The sequence below is a fragment of the Anabrus simplex genome, chromosome 1, assembly GCF_040414725.1.
Source record: "Anabrus simplex isolate iqAnaSimp1 chromosome 1, ASM4041472v1, whole genome shotgun sequence".
NCBI classification, from domain to species: Eukaryota; Metazoa; Arthropoda; class Insecta; order Orthoptera; family Tettigoniidae; genus Anabrus; species Anabrus simplex.
The window spans coordinates 826,373,936-826,392,738 of record NC_090265.1 but is presented as its reverse complement, the minus strand read 5'-3'; positions in this window follow the sequence as shown (position 1 = coordinate 826,392,738).

The window sequence follows — 18,803 nt, the reverse complement described above, 5'->3', positions numbered from 1 at the left end:
GGTAACAGCGAAAATTCGTTACACGATAAGCGAGGTATTTTTATATAGATTTTAATACAATGAGAATCGGGACTTAGAATTTACGTGGTGTTAAGCAGGAAAACGTCTTAATGAGTAACTATCAAACGAAGTTTCACTATATTCTCAGCTGCTTCATGTGACATTATTTTAATATCCCGTGACGATCTCAAGATATCAATAAGCATTCTATCTTTGGAGCGCATTTCTCTTCTATTATAACATGTGTCCGATGACAAAGATAGTGTTTAATTTCTATACTGTGTTCACACATATACATAATGTTATTTACACTAGCGGGACTATGACACTTTTAATCTCCAATTATTTTTACGTGCCAGTAAATCTATCAATATGAGGCTGACGTATTTTAGCACCTTCAAATACCATCGGTCTGAGCCAGGATCGAACCTGCCATGTTGGGATCAGAAGGCCAGCGCCTCGACTGTCTGAGCCACCGAGCCCTACGGGACAAAATTCCGGCACCTCGGGATCTCCGAAAACCGCAAAAGTAGTTAGTGGGACGTAAAGCAAATAACATTACTCTTATTATTATTTTAAACAATTTTAATTCTTTTTTCATGCACACGTTTTATCATTGGAATTTACATTGCTAATTCAATGTACCTGAAGGTGTCCTAAATAGAGACGAAACGAGTCCTACAAAACTGTTAATGATTGTTTAACTTATTTTTATGATTTGATAAATCATAATTTGTATTGAAATGAAATGACGTATGGCTTTTAGTGCCGGAAGTGTCCGAAGACATGTTCGGCTTGCCAGGTGCAGGTCTTTTGATTTGACCCCCGTAGGTGACCTGAGCATCTTGAGGTTAAAATGATGATGAAGACGGCATATGCACCCAGCCCCCATGCCAGCGGAATTAACCAATGAGGGTTAAAATTCCAGGCTCTGTCTGGAATCGAAACCGGGACCCCGTGACCAAAGGTCAGCACGCTAATCATTTAGCCATGGAGCCAGACTAAAAGGAGTGATATACATCTCCGAAAGAGTGATCATTCTACGTTAATACGGATACAACATGAAATTCATCACATGCAGTAACGTAAGTGTTCGAAATCCACCTTCACCGGGAGTCACTGCGAGACTATTTTGACAGATCTTCAGTTTTGATGTGAAAAGTGTAGGATAGGAAGAAAGCCGGATGAGTAAACAGAAACAGCACATTGGAGGCTGAGAAAAGACAGAAGAAGAAGAAGGGATGGATGAGGAGAGAGCCTAATTGAAGTCAGCAATGTATGAAGATGTGGAGATTGTCCTTCTGTGTTTCCATTTGCTTGTGTCCTATTTCTGTTGCTCCCTCTTCGTACACTTACCTGTAATTGTGGTTATCCTTAGTGCCTTGCTGTTATCTTAGATTTCCAAAACTGATAATGTCATTATCTCAGATAACGCTCACTTCTGTATTCACCACAGAATTCATTAGCTCAGTTTCCGTTTCATTCTGAATTTGAACCTTAAATTTTTCATACTAACGCACAGAAAACAAATGACTGTGCTGCTGCCACTATTTAAATGTAAACACATTTAGGTTTCATTCAGGGTTTGCAAATAATTTATCATGAATATATTATGTCCACTATTGACCAGAAACGAAGAAGGAAGCCTAATATTAGGGATGGGAAATGCTCTTGCTCGAGACTGACGTCACAGATCTTGAGACTCTTGCAAGAATCTCGAGACAGATACTCCTGTGCTGTGATCTGTGCAACATCCCAGTAACTACGAGTGTAAGATTGGTAGTATATCATAAGCAGTATTGCATGAAATAACGTTCTTGTATGGAAACGTGTACACAAGCATAAGGGATGAGTTGTCCACCTAATCAATACTTTATTTTACAAAGTGTCTAGAATGTTTACATTAAAAGACAGTACGCTACCGGTTTCGACCTGTAAATAGGTCATCGTCAGCTGTTGATGAACCTGCTTAATAGCGATTGTGCAGAATAAAACATTATTAAAATTAAACAAGAATGCCACAATTCTAATAAAATACATAACGTTATGATATTTACATATAGTACAATAAAGGGCTTTGACTTGCTAGAGTCCTGTGAATGCCACATTTTCAAAAACAGTATTGTTAAAAGGTTAAAAATAGGGTACCGTTCTTAAGAGTTCTTAGAGTGCAGAATAACACACTACTAATATTAAACAAGAATGCCACTATTCTAATAAAATACATAATGTTATGATATTTACATATGGTACAGACGTGCACATTAATGGTGTCCCGACATAAACAATCAACACTGCCCCACCCCAGTACTGAAGAAAAGGGGATAGAGCGAAGGAGTAGTGTTGAAGGCCAATCCAGTACAAAACATGGGGGAAGGGAGTGAAGGGGTCGTGTCGAAGGCACAATGACTCACCTTCTCGCTTAACGCATTGCTGCATGGACTGCATGCAGACAGCCCGCTACAAGACTTCATTGTGATCGAAATGGGCACAGTGGCGGATGTATTGAAGTACAGCATTAGGTTACCTACTCGTCCGGCCCCGCGATGTACGGGGCAACGCGTCCGGCCGCCCCGGGTTCGATTCCCGGCCGGGACAGGGGTTTTAATTGTAAATGATTATATCCCTGGCCTGGGGACTGCGTGTTTGTGTCGTCCTTAACGTTCCTCACATTCAACACTCAACACTTTCGCAATTCCAATTACATGCAGGTTCATATATTGTGCCCCGAACAAATAGCATTTTAACATAAAAAATTAATAAGTAGCCTGCTCTGTTAATTACAGTATTAAGAGGTAAAGGAGGTTTTTAACCGCTGCGTTATATTGGGTCTACCAATCCTTCTTCACCTCGTTCTTGCCATATTTCAATCCATCTCCAAACTGTCTTAGGACTGCATGGTATTGCTTTTGCTATTGCTTGGGGGACCATGTGAGCCTCCCACATGCCAATAATACGGCCTCGATTCACCTGTGATAGGATAGGAGCCATCTTATTATACAATGTTACAGTATAACGCCGGAATACACACACTGTGTATTCAGCACTACCTGTTCACTCCCTTCCCCTCCTTTTCAGTACTGGAGTGGCCTTCAACACTATCCCTTTACACTCTCCCCCCCCCCTTTTCAGTATTGGAGTGGGGCGGTGTTGATTGTTTATGTCGGGACACCATTAATGTGCGTGCGTGTACAATAAAGGGCTTTGACTTGCTGGAGTCCTATGAATGCCACATTACGGACATGAAGCTGATAGATTATAGTGGAAACATGTGTGCCGATAAATTTTGTCAAAAGCCTGAAAAAGTACTGCATGTTCAACTAGTGATGGACAACGCTCTCGCTCGAGACTCTCGAGACTGACATCGCAGATCTCGAGACACTCGCGAGAATCTCGAGATCGATTCTCCAGTAGTGCGAGCTGTGTGACGTTCCAGTAACTACGAGTGTAGACTTGATAGTACAAGGGCCATCCGGAAAGTAGTAACCGTTAGCGCCGCATGAAGCGCTGACGACTAGGGTAGCCGCAGGGCAAGGTCAGACCGCGTCAGTGGCTTGTCTGCCTGCTCTGTGCGAGGTTGCGTGACGCTAGCATTGCCTGTTTTGTGTCTGTGATCGTTTAAAATGTTTAAACAAATTGAGAACCCCGCCAGTTGTGAAGTGAGGGCCGTGATTAAATTTCTTAATGCACGAAACGTTCGACCTTGTGATATTCATCGCCAGTTAACGGAGGTGTATGGAGACAATGTGATGGACGAGTCGTCTGTTCGGCGCTGGTGTCGCAACTTCAACCTGAGGAGGGGGAATACGCACGACGAGGAGCGTTCAGGGAGACCATCTGTCATTACAGACCAACTGCTGAGCGCAGTGGACGAATGCATGAGGAACGATCGGCGCGTCACAATTGATGAACTCTGTGAATATTTTCCTAATGTGTCTCGAACAATTGTTCATGAAATTGTTAAAGACCATCTGCATTATTCAAAAATCTGTGCAAGGTGGGTCCCTCGCATGCTTACAGCGGAGCACAAAACCAAGTGTATGGCTGCAGCACTGACGTTTCTGGATCGTTATTCCGATAAAGGAGACTCTTCCCTCACTCGCATCATTACTGGGGACGAAACATGGGTTTGTTATGCATCACCTGAGAGTAAATGGAGTAGCATCATGCTCATTCACCAACCAAACCAAAAAAATTCAAGACAGTTCTGTCCACCAGGAAACTCATGGCAACCATTTTCTTGGATCGCCGAGGTGTACTGCTCATTGGTTTTATGGCCCGTGGAGACACAATTAATGCCAATGCGTATTGTGAAACATTAAAGAATTTACGGCGGACAATACAAAATCGACGGCGAGGTCTATTGTCTATTCTCCTTCATGACAATCACAGGTCTCATGCAGCTGCGATAACACAACTTTTGCAGCAATTCAAGTGGAAACCTTCGACCATCCCCCGTATAACCCGGACTTCGCCCCTTCGGATTTTCATCACTTTACGAAGCTTAAAAACTTTCTGGCGGGAAAAAGATTTGACAGCGATGAAGAACTTAAACGAGCCGTGACTACGTATCTTAATACGCTGGCGGCGGAGGACTATGACGCTGGAATATATAAACTCGCCCCACGTTATGACAAATGCCTAAATTTGCTTGGAGATTATGTGGAGAAGTAGTGTAAAGTATGCTCTTTCCAATAAAAATGTGTATATTTGTTAATATTTACTCCTGTGTCTTTATTACGCAAACGGGTACCACTTTCCGGATGTCCTTCGTATATCATCAATAGTTATTGCGTGAACCCGGTCTAGAAAGCCAAGAATAACGGCCGAGAGGATTCGTCGTGCTGACCACACGACACCTGGTAATCTGCAGGCCTTCGGGCTGAGCAGCGGTCGCTTAGTAGGCCAAGGCCCTTCAAGGGCTGTAGTGCCATGGAGGGAGTTATTGCGTGAAATAACGTTCTCATAAGAAAACGTGCAAGCCAATAAATTTTGTCAAAAAGCCTGGAAAAGTATTGCTTGTTTAAATATGAACCCCTTAATACCATTAACGAAAGTAAAAACAGAACGTCAGTATCTTAAAGTGTTCATGACTTATTTAAGGCGGACATCTTAGCTGAATAACCCTGCATAATTTGTGAATAACTGTAGATAGGATGTACACCTACTCGGATACTAGAGACATGCATTATTCGAACTTGAGATGAGGAAAGATGTGCTTTGCTGCATATGCAACCACCATTACACATGAGTGGAACGTGTAATCTCAAATGCCCGCATTTGCTCCAATAGGGTACATGCATGATCCAGGATTTTAATTTAAAATGTGCTAATCTGATTCAAACTTTCATGCAGAATTAAAAAATGTGGTCAGATGTAGAAATAATAACTCAAACACGATAAAAATCGAAATTAAAGTATGAAAATGTCACGTGACGCAAGTACGCGATCTCATTGGTCTGATGTCATCGTACAGGTTGACGGTGTTAGCAGACGAAATAACACATAGAGTGCTGTGAGAAACAGGATACACTAAAGCATTTTTACTTTACGTTAGTGTCTGCTCTGATTAAATTCGATGTCTGTACATTGTGTAATAATCTAAGTGTTATTTTCTGGACTTGAAATGAACCTTGCTCAGACAGTGAATGGTCCATAGTTCTGATGTGCACTAACACAATGTATACCACCCCAAACAAATTGTTTATAAATGTGCCAAAAGACTCTGGTGAGCCGGAAATATGCCGATGATATATCGGAAAAGTCTACGGTTTATTGCTGTGAAGAACATTTTAACGTAAGTTGAATTTCTTTGAACTTTCAATCACTTTTGTATGACAGATGTTTTGGTGGTAAAATTTTAAATTTTAATGTATGATGCCTTAATTAATTGCTTCAATTACATCTTGAAATATGAAAGTAATAAAAAGTACATAAGTTTAATGCTGATTATTAAAGTATTCTCCAAACCTAACCCAAGTTTAAGGTAGACCATGTCAAAGTAATAAATCAAAGTGTTTATGAACCAAATTGGCAACCTTAATTTTACCAATTTTCTTTCGCATGCGACAGTTAGTTATTTATTTACTGAAGATCTTACATTTGTAAGCAAATTTAGGCTACAAGTACAAAGGGCACTAGGAAAGTTTTGCAATACACAAAAATGGTTGGCTGGACACCCCTGTTATGATGAGGGATGAGAAGAGGGGTGAAAACCGGTCTAGAAAACAGCAAGGCGCGACCTTCACACCAGTTGTTACCAAGCAGTGGGATTGAAAGCAAGTTAAGATATCAGTGTGATCTAAAGGTGAATATCGCGCAATTATCTGCTACAGTTTTGCTCGTGGATTAACTGTTGACCAGTGCCTGGAGGAAATGGCTCCTATGCTGGGGAAAGACTGTCCACATCGGACAACAATTTTCCGCTGGTACAAAGAGTTCCAGAGGGAAAATTTTGGTGCTGAAGACGAACCTCGTTCTGGACAACCATCTGAATCAGTGACTGAGGAAAACATTGAAGCTGTGAGGAAAATGCTGCAGCAAGAGAGGCGGTTAACATATCGGCAGATAGAAGAGACCCTCCACATACCTGCACCAGCTATTCATTCAATTCTACACGATCATCTCCATGTTAGAAAGGTTTGTTCCCTTTGGGTCCCCCCATTCACTTCCAGAGGAACAAATGGCACATCGAGTGAAATGGTGCCGAAAAATGCTAAAACAGTTTGAAAATGGGACTTAGCATAACGTCAATAGCATCGTTACAGGTGACAAAACTTGGCTTTATTATTACGATGTCCCAATAAAATGCCAGAACAAGGTGTGACTGTTTGAAGAAGAGGGTACTCCTGTGACTGCAAAAGTCAAGGTCAGTGACGAAAAGGATGATGCAGTATTCTTCACTAAACGTGGCATCCTGACTCGGGTTGTGCTAGAAACACAAAGGACAGTTACTGCGAAGTGGTACAGTGAGACTGCCTCAGGTCATCCAGGCTCTCAAGCAGCTCTGTTCAAGGTCATGGCTCAATACTTGGCTCTTGCATCACGACAGTACTCCAGCACATCGTGCTAATGCAACAATGGATTTTATTACCAGATCAGTGTTGACTGTGCTTGAACACCCTCCACACAGTCCTGATCTTGCCCCATGTGACTTCGCACTCTTCCCAGAAGTGAAGCTGAAGCTGAAAGGGCGGCGTTTTGCATCCGACGAGGAGCTTCTGGCAGCATGGGATCAAGAGTGTGAAAGTGTAACCGAAGAGAAATGGCAGAGTTGGTTAAGTGACTGGTTTCGACGTATGGAGAAGTGTATTGAGTGAGGTGGAAATTATTTTTAAAAAGTCTAAAGTGTTCACTCACATTGCAAAATTTTCCTAGTGCCCTTTGTAAATTCTCTGTAATATAACATAAAGTAGGCATGCACATCATGAAAGAAAACAAATGTGTAGGCCTACCTCTACAAAACCAGCTTAAGAATTCATACAGAGCCTTTAATTAGAAGACTCATAGAATGTTGAAACCTAATGCATGTGTTGACCATAATTTAATAGCTGTGAGTGACGAAGTTATTGTGATAGGTAGTATACTGATTAATTTACAAGCACCACTGGTAAGGTATTAAGGCTATTAATAGAGTCAGAAAATTAACAATAAATATATATACTATATATATGTAATTCATGAATGAAACCAATTGCATAGAAGCAATCTGTTCATACATTTTGAAATAAATTAGGCCTACCTACTTTATTTTGCACATTGGTGATAATCACACAATTTTATTTATGATATGTACATCTTTAGGCTTCCCTTCACACTCCCCCCTCCCAAACTCAACCCACCCACCACCATCACCACACACATTCATACCTGTCATATGATGAAGAACAGTTTTTTATTATTAATCTTATATCAGTCCATGTTAGCATGTGGGGTTATTTTATGGAGTACATATGGGGGAATTTAGTACCTAGGCCTATTTTTCCTGTAAAAGAATCTTTAAACTATAAATCAAACTCTTATAAACAGGCCAGCCTATTTAATACTTATGGGATCAACACTTCTCATAAGTACTGGAAAAATGCAGTCTTTCCAGAATTTCTCAGCTTCAGTAATGGCTCTAACAGCCAGTTCCCTATCATAGTCCACCCAATAAACTGAAATACTGTTTGTTACTTCAAAATTTGGATCTGCAACACAAAAAACACTCTTTTTCATTTTAGAAAAATGCACCTGTATTTGAATCTGCAGTAGCAATTTGTCGTTAATTTTGCCATTGTTGACATAATTTCTTACTGTAGCTTCTCGAGCTGGACACTTCACTTCAACAACAAAGTCCTTTCCAACACTATCTGGTGAAGAAGCTCCCATCACAGGATGTGATGTAGAAAGCCGGTGACCACTTTTTTGTATTTACATGCCAAGTTGCCTTTGTAATGTGGCTATGACATCTGTTTCAAATGTACATACCCTTCTCATTGTCTTAGTCTGCTTTGTTTTCACAGCATTGATCACTCGTTCCACAAATGTCCCATCTGTTGTTTTGCACCTAGTTGCTCCATAGAACTTGGATGCTGTGATTCTCACATATCTGAGTTCATGCCAAGCTGGATCATAATTTTGTTTTGAAGTGTGCCTTTCTGCTAACTTAATAGACTCAAACGGCATGTTCTCTTGAGCAAACTTGAAAAAAGAATCACTATCTCCACCTGTTTCTGCACATTTAATCGCAAGATAGTGCAACAGCAATTTTTTGCAGCTGTTTTTTTGTGAAATACTGGTACCTGCACAGCTGAATTTCGATTTTGAGCCCTTTACCTGCAACTACAGCATTTAAGAAGCTGTCATTAGAGACACTGCTGTTAATTGTTACCCCAGTACCTTGCTTCTTTTTACCCAAGTCTTTTGCAGTGATAAATTTTTTGATGTCCCAACAGCAGATAGCTCTGATTTTGTCCAGTAGCACTTCACAGATGTAGCTTTCTCCTCACTTTGACAATGCATCCACATCAGATATGCTACTGCATGTTTGCAACCACCTGCATTGAAAGAAATCAAAATTATGTCACCTGTGGGTTTTCTGATAGCCTAAGGGGGCAAAGGAAGGGAAAATCATAGGCTGTGGTTGTATAGGCCTATTAAAAATGTATAAAATCAAGAAATGGTCCGCCTCTGTGGTGTAGTGGTTAGCGTGATTAGCTGCCACCCCCGGAGGCCCGGGTTCGATTCCCGGCTCTGCCACGAAATTTGAAAAGTGGTACGAGGGCTGGAACGGGGTCCACTCAGCCTCGGGAGGTCAACTGAGTAGAGGTGGGTTCGATTTCTACCTCAGCCATCCTGGAAGTGGTTTTCCGTGGTTTTCCACTTCTCCTACAGGCGAATGCCGGGATGGTACCTAACTTAAGGCCACGGCCGCTTCCTTCCCTCCTCCTTGCCTATCCCTTCCAATCTTCCCATCCCTCCACAAGGCCCCTGTTCAGCATAGCAGGTGAGGCCGCCTGGGCGAGGTACTGGTCATACTCCCCAGTTGTATCCCCCGACCAAGAGTCTGAAGCTCCAGGACACTGCCCTTGAGGCGGTAGAGGTGGGATCCCTCGCTAAGTCCGAGGGAAAAACCGAACCTGGAGGGTAAACAGATGATGATGATGATGAAAATCAAGAAATGAATGTACAATTAATTATAATAATAGTATGACAGAATGTTATACTTTCCCCTCTGCTGGCTTTAAGTTTTTTCTGTTTATATTATAAAATTGTCTAGTTAGCTCTGAGTATTATTTTTAGCCATATACCCTACTTTGTAAGTTGTGTTTCTCTCACCACCATAGACACTTAAGACCTCACAATACATATTTATCTTTATATGAAATGGAAACTTTTTCCCTTCAAAGAAAGGTGTACCGGTACCGTACTCATTAGCAAAAGACTTAAAAAGTTTTTAGGCCTAGTTTAGTGTTTGCTAAGTTTATTTACTCACCAGATGCTAACCTATTATCCGCGCACTTTTTAGTGATAGATTTTTGTACTCGTTGGAGAAGTAAGTAGGGTTCCGTTAATACTGCCAACTGAATGGAAATGAAATCTGAATTGAATCGATAATATGATCGATCGATATGAATTTTATAAACCTTTATTATTTTAAGCAAACAACTGTGTCACACACACAATATTTAATACTATATAACATTTCCCGTTGCGAAACGTGTTCCTAGCATGAATTCTATAGTTTGGCTTTGCTGTGTAAACAACAACAGTACGAGTACTTAAAGTGTACGCCAGATGGCGCACAGCGATGATAAGCGATTCTTAGTTTGTGTTTCAAAGGTTGCCAATACGAATCTCGAAGATAACCAAAGTCGACCGCTTGAATTCTACGGTGTAAATCTATCACTAAAAAGTGCGCAGATAATATAGCACTGTCACCATAATATTCTCTGCCAGCACTGTAACATGAATATAGTTTATTGTTGAATACAGGTGTAGAAAAATGAATTAAAGATATTTAATGTTTCTCTTTCATGGACCTAGGAAGTGGGAATCCAGTTCCCCAACCATAAATATATATAATTTCAGGAATGGTAGGTTATAGAACTAGTATAGTACTACAATGCTACCCATATATTTATGTTAGTGCTGAAGTCCGATTTGTTACTTTAGTAATGGTGAAAGCACGAAAATGTAATGTTATGGCAAAGGTGATTTAAGCGATTTCTATCCATGTTCATTGTTACCCTAATACTATGAGTTACAGTACTTTGCACGTATAAAAAAGATGCCACTTACCAATTTGCTTTCGATCCGCGAATTTCTGCAGCCACAAAACAGTCGTTATTTTTCAAGAATGATCCAGCTTGATGACATCCACATTGGTAATTGTCTGACTGTGATTTTTTGAACCCTTCTTCAGTCATTTTCAATGTATTCATGATCACAAATAATAAACATTCAGCTTTTAGTAACAGCTGATGCACAATGGCTGGGAGAGCTGCATGCGGTATTGGAACGTGACGTCACAGCCCGTCACTTACGTCAGAGGCCGTTTACTCGCCCTCCAGAAAGAGACTTTTAAATATTTTTTTAATGGTAGAAAACAAAGCAACATCACAATCTAATATGTTTACGTACCGTACTATTTAGCTGGTGTACTTAAAAAAAAAACATAGTTTTGAAAATTACGCACGTTCCCTATTCTTTCGACACGGGTGATGGCAAATACTGTATTTGGTGATGGGCAACGCTCTAGAGACCGATTCTTGTGTGCTGCGAGCTGTGCGTCGTCCCAGAAACTACGAGCGTAAGCTTAATAGTATATCGTCAGCAGTTCTCATATGGAAACGTGTATGACGATAAATGTTGTCAAAAGCCTAGGAAAGCACTGCATATTGAACTATGAGCTCCGCAATACCATTAACGAAAGTGAAAACAGATAGTACGTTTACATCCAGGATTCAGATCGATCTGAGTACACTTCCTGTATTGAAAACGCCATGTAAACGGGCACTCAGTTCGGATTGAGTCTCAAGGTCGATACGGTAAAATCTGGGATCCTATCGTACTCGGTTCGAATTGAGTTCCATGTAAACGCGGATAGTACTGAGATCTTATTGAAAAGGACTGCGCACACACCCCATGTTTGTTCTGTCGAAATAACAAATACAATAAGCCAAAATATATATTTACCACAACTATCTTCAAATTATAAGACGGCCAGCCCTTGCGATTAACAAAATCAGAATAACCTTCTGTTGGGGGTAAAACTGGAATGTGCGTTCCATCTACTGCACCAATTAGGCCTACATTTGGAATACCACAGATACTTTCAAAACCGAAAATTATCTCCTGGGCTTCTACTGCATTTTGCGTTTTTATTTTTAAATTCTAAGAGGTGATATCGATTTTACTACAATTCTGCATCGTTCGCACACGTCGATGTTGCCTGTCGGATTCAATACGATACTCAAATGCTACATGTAAACGGGAATCGTATTCAATACGATAAGCGTACTCAAATCGATCTCAATCCCCATATAAACGTACTACTCAGTATCTTATACTGTTCACGTGTTATTTCAGGTTACTTCTTAGCTGAATAAACCGTATAATTTGTTAATAACTGTAGACAGGATGTACATCTACCTGGATACCTCACAATCGTTGTCGACAGGGTAGCTTCTTGTGATGCGGACTGGGCCGAAGGTGTTCTGTGATGATTCCCCTTCATTGACATTATGCGTTTTTAAGTGCTGGGTCATCCCAGAAGTATTTCTGCCGATGTATTTTACTTATTTTGAACAAGCATCACAGAGGGCTGTGCTATGTAATATCTCTTCAAAATAACCGACATCCACGATTTACGTTGCGTTTCGGACATAGTCTTCAAGTTGTCGCGTAGAACTAGACACAATTACACATTGCACCGTCATATATTGAAGTACCTAATTATGACACGAATACTCTATAACATGGTAAGGAATTATTTTCTTCGTCACCAGAATATCGGTGAACACAAGCAGTGGTCATATGATATTGAATGTGGGGTCTGACGAAAGAACTGGAACAAACTCAAGTATTTTATATTACACATTCCACACATACATAATAGTAGTTGCATACGCAGCAAGGCACATCTTGCCTCGTCTCGAGTTTTAATAATGCACGCATCTAGTATCCAGGTAGGTGTACCTACAGTAGCCGTCAGTTTCTGTAGTTAGCCTGTTCATTCGTGTACCTACCAGTGCATACAATGCCAATTATGTTACACTGCGTCAAAATAGACCTCGGTAGGAATGAACGCCCTAGTCGCTTGTTGACACACATTTACAGAATGAGGAAGGCGTGTGGTTTGCCATTCGCATACTAGGCACAAACAGCATTCAGCTCCGACTACCTGTAGGCCTACGAGAAATCTCGAGACCTCGTCTCAGATTGCCCATCCCTATGTTCAACTATGAACCGCTTAATACCACTGACGAAAGTGAAAACAGAATGTCTGTATCTTAACCTATTCACGACTTATTTGAGAGCTCTTCTTTCAAGGCATTGATAGCAGCCACGTTCCTACATAATCTGAGGCTGTCATCATCATTCACTCTCAGCTATGAAATGAACATGTAAGTACTGTATGTCCATGCGGACAGGAAGAGAGTGTTCGAGAGGCAGGCTTGTTTGTGTCATTCTTGTGAATGCTTAGCATGTCTAATTCAAGTGTACGAAATACATACCTACTGGATGTCCTTATGGAAGACTCCGGTTCTGAAATTGAGGATTAGGATAACAAATACAGTACACACCAAGTGAACATGCTGCTTCAGGTAGTGATGGGCAATGCTCTCACTTGAGACTCTCGTCACAGATCTTGATAATCTAGGGACCGGTTCTCCTCTGCTACATTCTGTGTGACGTCTCAGTAACTACGAGTGTAATCTTGATAGTATATTATTAGCGATTATTGCGTAAAATAACATTCTCTTATGGAAACGTGTGCCGATAAATTTTGTCGAAAGCCTAAAAAAAAGTACTGCATGTTCAAATATGAGCCCTCTAAAACCATTAACGAAAGTGAAATCACTGTCAGTATCTTAAACACTTCATGATCTAGTTGAGATGAACATCTTAGCTGAATAACACTGAATAATTTGCTAATAACTGTAGATAAGATGTACATAAACTGCAGTACCTGGATACCTCATAATTGTCGACAGAATTGCTTCTTGTAATGCAGACTGGGCTGGGGGTGTTCACTGTGACGACAATTTCCTTTCAGCGATAGTATGTGTTTTTAAGTGCTGGATCATCCTAGAAGTGTTTCTGCTGATTTATTATACTTTTTTGAACAAACAGCACAATGGACTGTGCTATTAAATAATCCCATGTTCACGCCTTACGTTGCGTTTCTGACATAGTCTTAAATATTGATGGGCAGTCAGAGACGAGGTCTCGAGATTTCTCGAGACTAGCGCAAAACTATTTCTCGCGAGAAATTTCGAGAGATCTCGAGAGCGTTGTGCGGCGAGCAGCGTGTCGTAGGCCTACAGGTAGTCGGAGCTGAATGTTGTTTGTGCCGAGTATGCGAATGGCCAACCACTGACCTAATCCATTTCGTACATACGTGTCAACAAGCGACTAGGGCGTTCATTTCTCTCATTTTTATCCAAGTCTATTTTGACGCAGTATAACATAAGTATAAAGGTTACACATTCTGGCATTGTATGCAGTGGTATTGTAAGTACACGAATGAATAGGCTAAGTACAGAAATTGACGGCTACTGTAGGTATACCGACCTGGATACTAGAGGCGTGCATTATTCGAACTCGAGACGAGGCAAGATGCGCCCTGCTGTCTATGCAACCACCATTACGTATGAGTGGAATGTGTAGTCTAAATTGCTTGAGTTTGCTCCAATTCTTTCGACAGGTTATCGTTATCAGATCCCACATTCCATATCATGCAGTATTATGACCACTGTTTTTATTTACCGATATTTTGGTGACGAAGAAAATAATTCCTTAAAATGTTATGGAGTATTCGCGTCATGTGTAAAGTTAGCATAATTACCCAAAAACAACAAGAGTACAACAAGCAATTCCATGGAGAGAAAATATTAGAAGAGATACTACTAGTTCAACACTCTAAATCCAGCTGAAAATCACCAATTCAGTGTCCGTCGTTTACAGCTTTTACATTCCTCTTTACACTAGCGCTAATCATCTTCTTAAACGATATGATACCGGAAGAGAATCTATCAAAGACTACTGCAGGTTATTTGTTCCAATCCCTTATGGTCCTGTTTACGAAGGAAAACTTGCCCACATCAGTATGCTGGTTATTATTACACTACTGTAAGTGACCATTGCTACCGGGATATTTCCCATTTGCGATGTATTTGTTAATAATAATAATAATAATAATAATAATAATAATAATAATAATAATAATTAGGTGCTTCGGTATATGACAGTGCAATATGTAATTGTGTCTAGTCGTGGATGTCGGTTATTTTGAAGAGATGCCACATAGCACAGCCCGCTGTGTTGTTTATTCAAAATAAAGTAAAATACGTCGGCAGAAATACTTCTGGGATGATCTGACACTTAAAAACCCATACTATAAATGAAGAGGAATAGTCACAGAACACCTCCGGCCCGCCCTGCATCACAGGAAGCTACCCTGCCGACAAAGATTGCGAGGCACCAGGTAGGTTTACATCCTAATAACTGTTATTAACAAATTATACGGGTAATTCGGCTAAGAAGTCCACCTGAAATAACTCGTGAACAGTGTAAGATACTGGCATTCTGTTTTCACTTTCGTTAATGCTATTAAGGAGCTCATAGTTCAACATGCAGTGCTTTCCTATGCTTTTGACAAAATTTGTCATCACACATGTTTCTATATGAGAACTGCTGATGATAACTATTAAGCTTACACTCGTAGTAACTGGGACGTCGCACAGCTCGCAGCACACGAGAATCGTGCTCGAGAGCGTTACCCATCATATCTGCTGAAAGAATTGGAGCAAAGTCGGGGTTTTACATTACATGTTCCACTCATGTGTAATGGGGGTTGCATATGTATCAAAGTACATCTTCCCCGTCTCAATTTCGAATAATGCACGCCTCTAGTATCCGAGTAGATGTACATCCTATGTACAGTTATTCACAAATTTTGCATTGTTATTCAGCTAAGACGTCCACCCCAAATAAATCGTGAACAGTTTAAGATACTGACATTCTGTTTTCACTTTCGTTAATGGTATTACGGGGTTCATAGTTGAACATGCAGTACTTTTCCAGGCTTTTGACAAAATGTATTGGCTCACACGTTTTCATATGAGAACGTTATTTCGCGCAATAACTGCCCATGATATACTATCAAGTTTACAGTCATAGTTACTGGTACGTCGCACAGCTTGCACTACAGGAGGATCGGTCTCGAGATTCTCGAGGTCTGCGACGTCAGTCTCGAGAGTTTCGAGCGAGAGCGTTGCCCATCACTAGTCTTAAAGTTGTCGCATACAATTAGACACAATCACGCACTGCACCGTCATATACCAAAGTACATAATTATGATGCGAATAATCTATAACATTGTAATGAATTATTTCCTTGGTCAACATAATATCTGAACACAAGCACTGGTCGAATTGATATTGAATGTGGGGTCTGATAAATTATGAAATAATGACAAATAGTGTTAATGACGTACAGTAGCTGTCAGTTTCTGTACTTAGCCTACTCATTCAAGTACTTACCATTGCATACAATGCCATTTATGCTATACTGCGTCAAAATAGACCTCTGTAGACATGAAAGGAATGAACGCCGTAGTCGCTTGTTGACACGTATTTGCATATTCGAGAAGGCAAGTGGCTGGCTATTCACGTAATCGGCAGACTATATTCAGCTCCGTCTATATGTAGGCCTATAACACGCTGCACGCTGCACATTGCGGAGACAATGCTCTCTAGATCTCTCGAAATTTATCGCGAGAAACTGTGCTTGCGCACTCTTGACAAATCTCGAACTGCCCATTACTAGCTTCAGGCAAGTAAACACAGATATTGAAGTAATTTCACATTGGTTTGAAGTGGGTTCTGTAATATAGTTTTATACTGCTCCCCAAAAAATTAGGTTTCCTGTATAGGCTACAGGTGACAACCTGCAGCAACATGATGCAAGTCCGTCGTCAAGCGACGAATGGCGGGAAAACAAATTACTGGTTGTAAGCAAGGATGCCCATGTCACTTGACCAATTAGTTTAGAATCTGTATTAGTATGTTTTAGTAGATTGGTCCTCAGTATTAGTCAAATTTTCAAAATAATAAGCTAACTGGCATCCATTGCTGCATCAGATTTTTTCCGTTTGTAGACTTATTAGCTTCGTAAATTTATATTTAAAAATTCCTGTACCATTATGAGTTTCCTAAATATTCCAAAAGTTATTTCAACGATTGCTTTCCCTAGCATTGAAAAAAAAAATTAAAAGGCACTAAATATTCTAAAATTTCTCAAGGGTAGCATATTCAAATATGGTAGTCTCAAATGTACAAGGTACAGTTCCAGCATTTGCCTGGTGTGAAAATGGAAACCATGGAAAACCATCTTCAGGGCTGCCGACAGTGGGGTTTGAACCCACCCCAAATGCAAACTCGCAGTTATGTGACCCAAACCATGTGGCCAACTCACTTTGTGATCATCATAAAAGGGAAGACAGTTGAAAGATATATCAAGAAAAATGGAGGCAGAATTGTAAATGAAATCTTTGAATGCCTAGATAACTGTAAATATACATTCGTTAGGAATATGATACGGCTTGATTTTTCATGTAAGTATGATACCAAGTCATGAATTCAATATCCACTGCTTATTTACAGTACATATTCTAAACAAATCTAACTTAAATTTAACAAATTTGTGATAATACTTCCTCATAAAAATGTTATATGAATGTAAGCTGGAAACAATGTCTTAGACAAATACATAGAACAAGAAAAGGAACACACAATGGGATAAAGACAATGGTAGATCGGTGTAAGAAGAGAGAGCAACAGAAAGAGAACATGAGGACAAACACACAAAAACAAAATAACAAGGTTTATGACTAACCAAAATTTGTAAGGTACTCTGTCTCTGGCAACCTGCAGATGCTGTTGGAATAATTTAAAATACAATAAAAAACAAAAGTGTTTTGATTTTTAACATCTACAGCAGAATAATAGCTCTTGCAATATTCTCCAACACAGACTATATTCAGCTCCGTCTACCTGTAGGCCTATGACACGCTGCACATTGCGGTGACAATGCTATCTAGATCTCTCAAAATTTATCGCGAGAAACGTACCCTAAACAGGAAACCTAAATTTTTAGGGAGAAGTATAAAACTATATTACAGAACCCACTTCACACCAATGTGAAATTAACTCAATATCTGTGTTGACTTGCCTGAAGTTAGTGATGGGCAGTTCGAGGCGGGGTCTCGAGATTTGTCGAGAGTTGAATGTACTAAACTAGATTCTGTAAGGCAGCCTTGGCAAAATTGTCAAATAATGCAATGAGCATAGCACCTTCCGGAGGAGGATTGTGCTTTTCCACCTTTTATTTGGTTTTTAAATGTTTGACCCTTAGGAAAGTTTTGGATTTTTGGCAAATCAGAAATGGAGCACTTCAGGAAAATTTATATAGTCAATGTTAGCTGCAGAGTAATATACATACGGTAAATGTAATTTTGTACAGTACAGGGCTACATAACTTTAAGTTTAATACAAAGAAGAGCATTTTCATCATCCAATAAACGGGGGGGGGAACGTAGGATACATATAAGCCTAATCTTAATAGTCTTCAGACCTTATTTGTGACAGGATTTCAAAATCACCGAGCAAGCTGGCTGTGTGGTTAGAAGTGCACGACTGTGAGCTTGCATTGGAGAGGTAATAGGTTCAAACTGCACTGTCGGCAGCCTTGAAGATGGATTTCCAAAAGCCAATTGTGGTTTCAAAATCAGGAATTTTGTCATATATTGCTAGTCGTAATTGGTCAGAGATATATTTGTCATTCATGATCTAAGTTTGATTTTTACCATTTTCATTGTTGACAAAGGCAATCATTGTCACTATAAGACCTATCTGTATCCATGAGACATAAAGCAACTTACAAGTAATATGCTTCATGGTCCATATCAAAATTCGTGATCAAAAGAATTCTATAATAAATAAGACTTTCCACCTATCTAGTAGTACATTTTTCATTCCTTGGGAACATCCTCAGCTACTTATTTCATTGCTTAGGTGAAGCATTTTTTTAAAGAA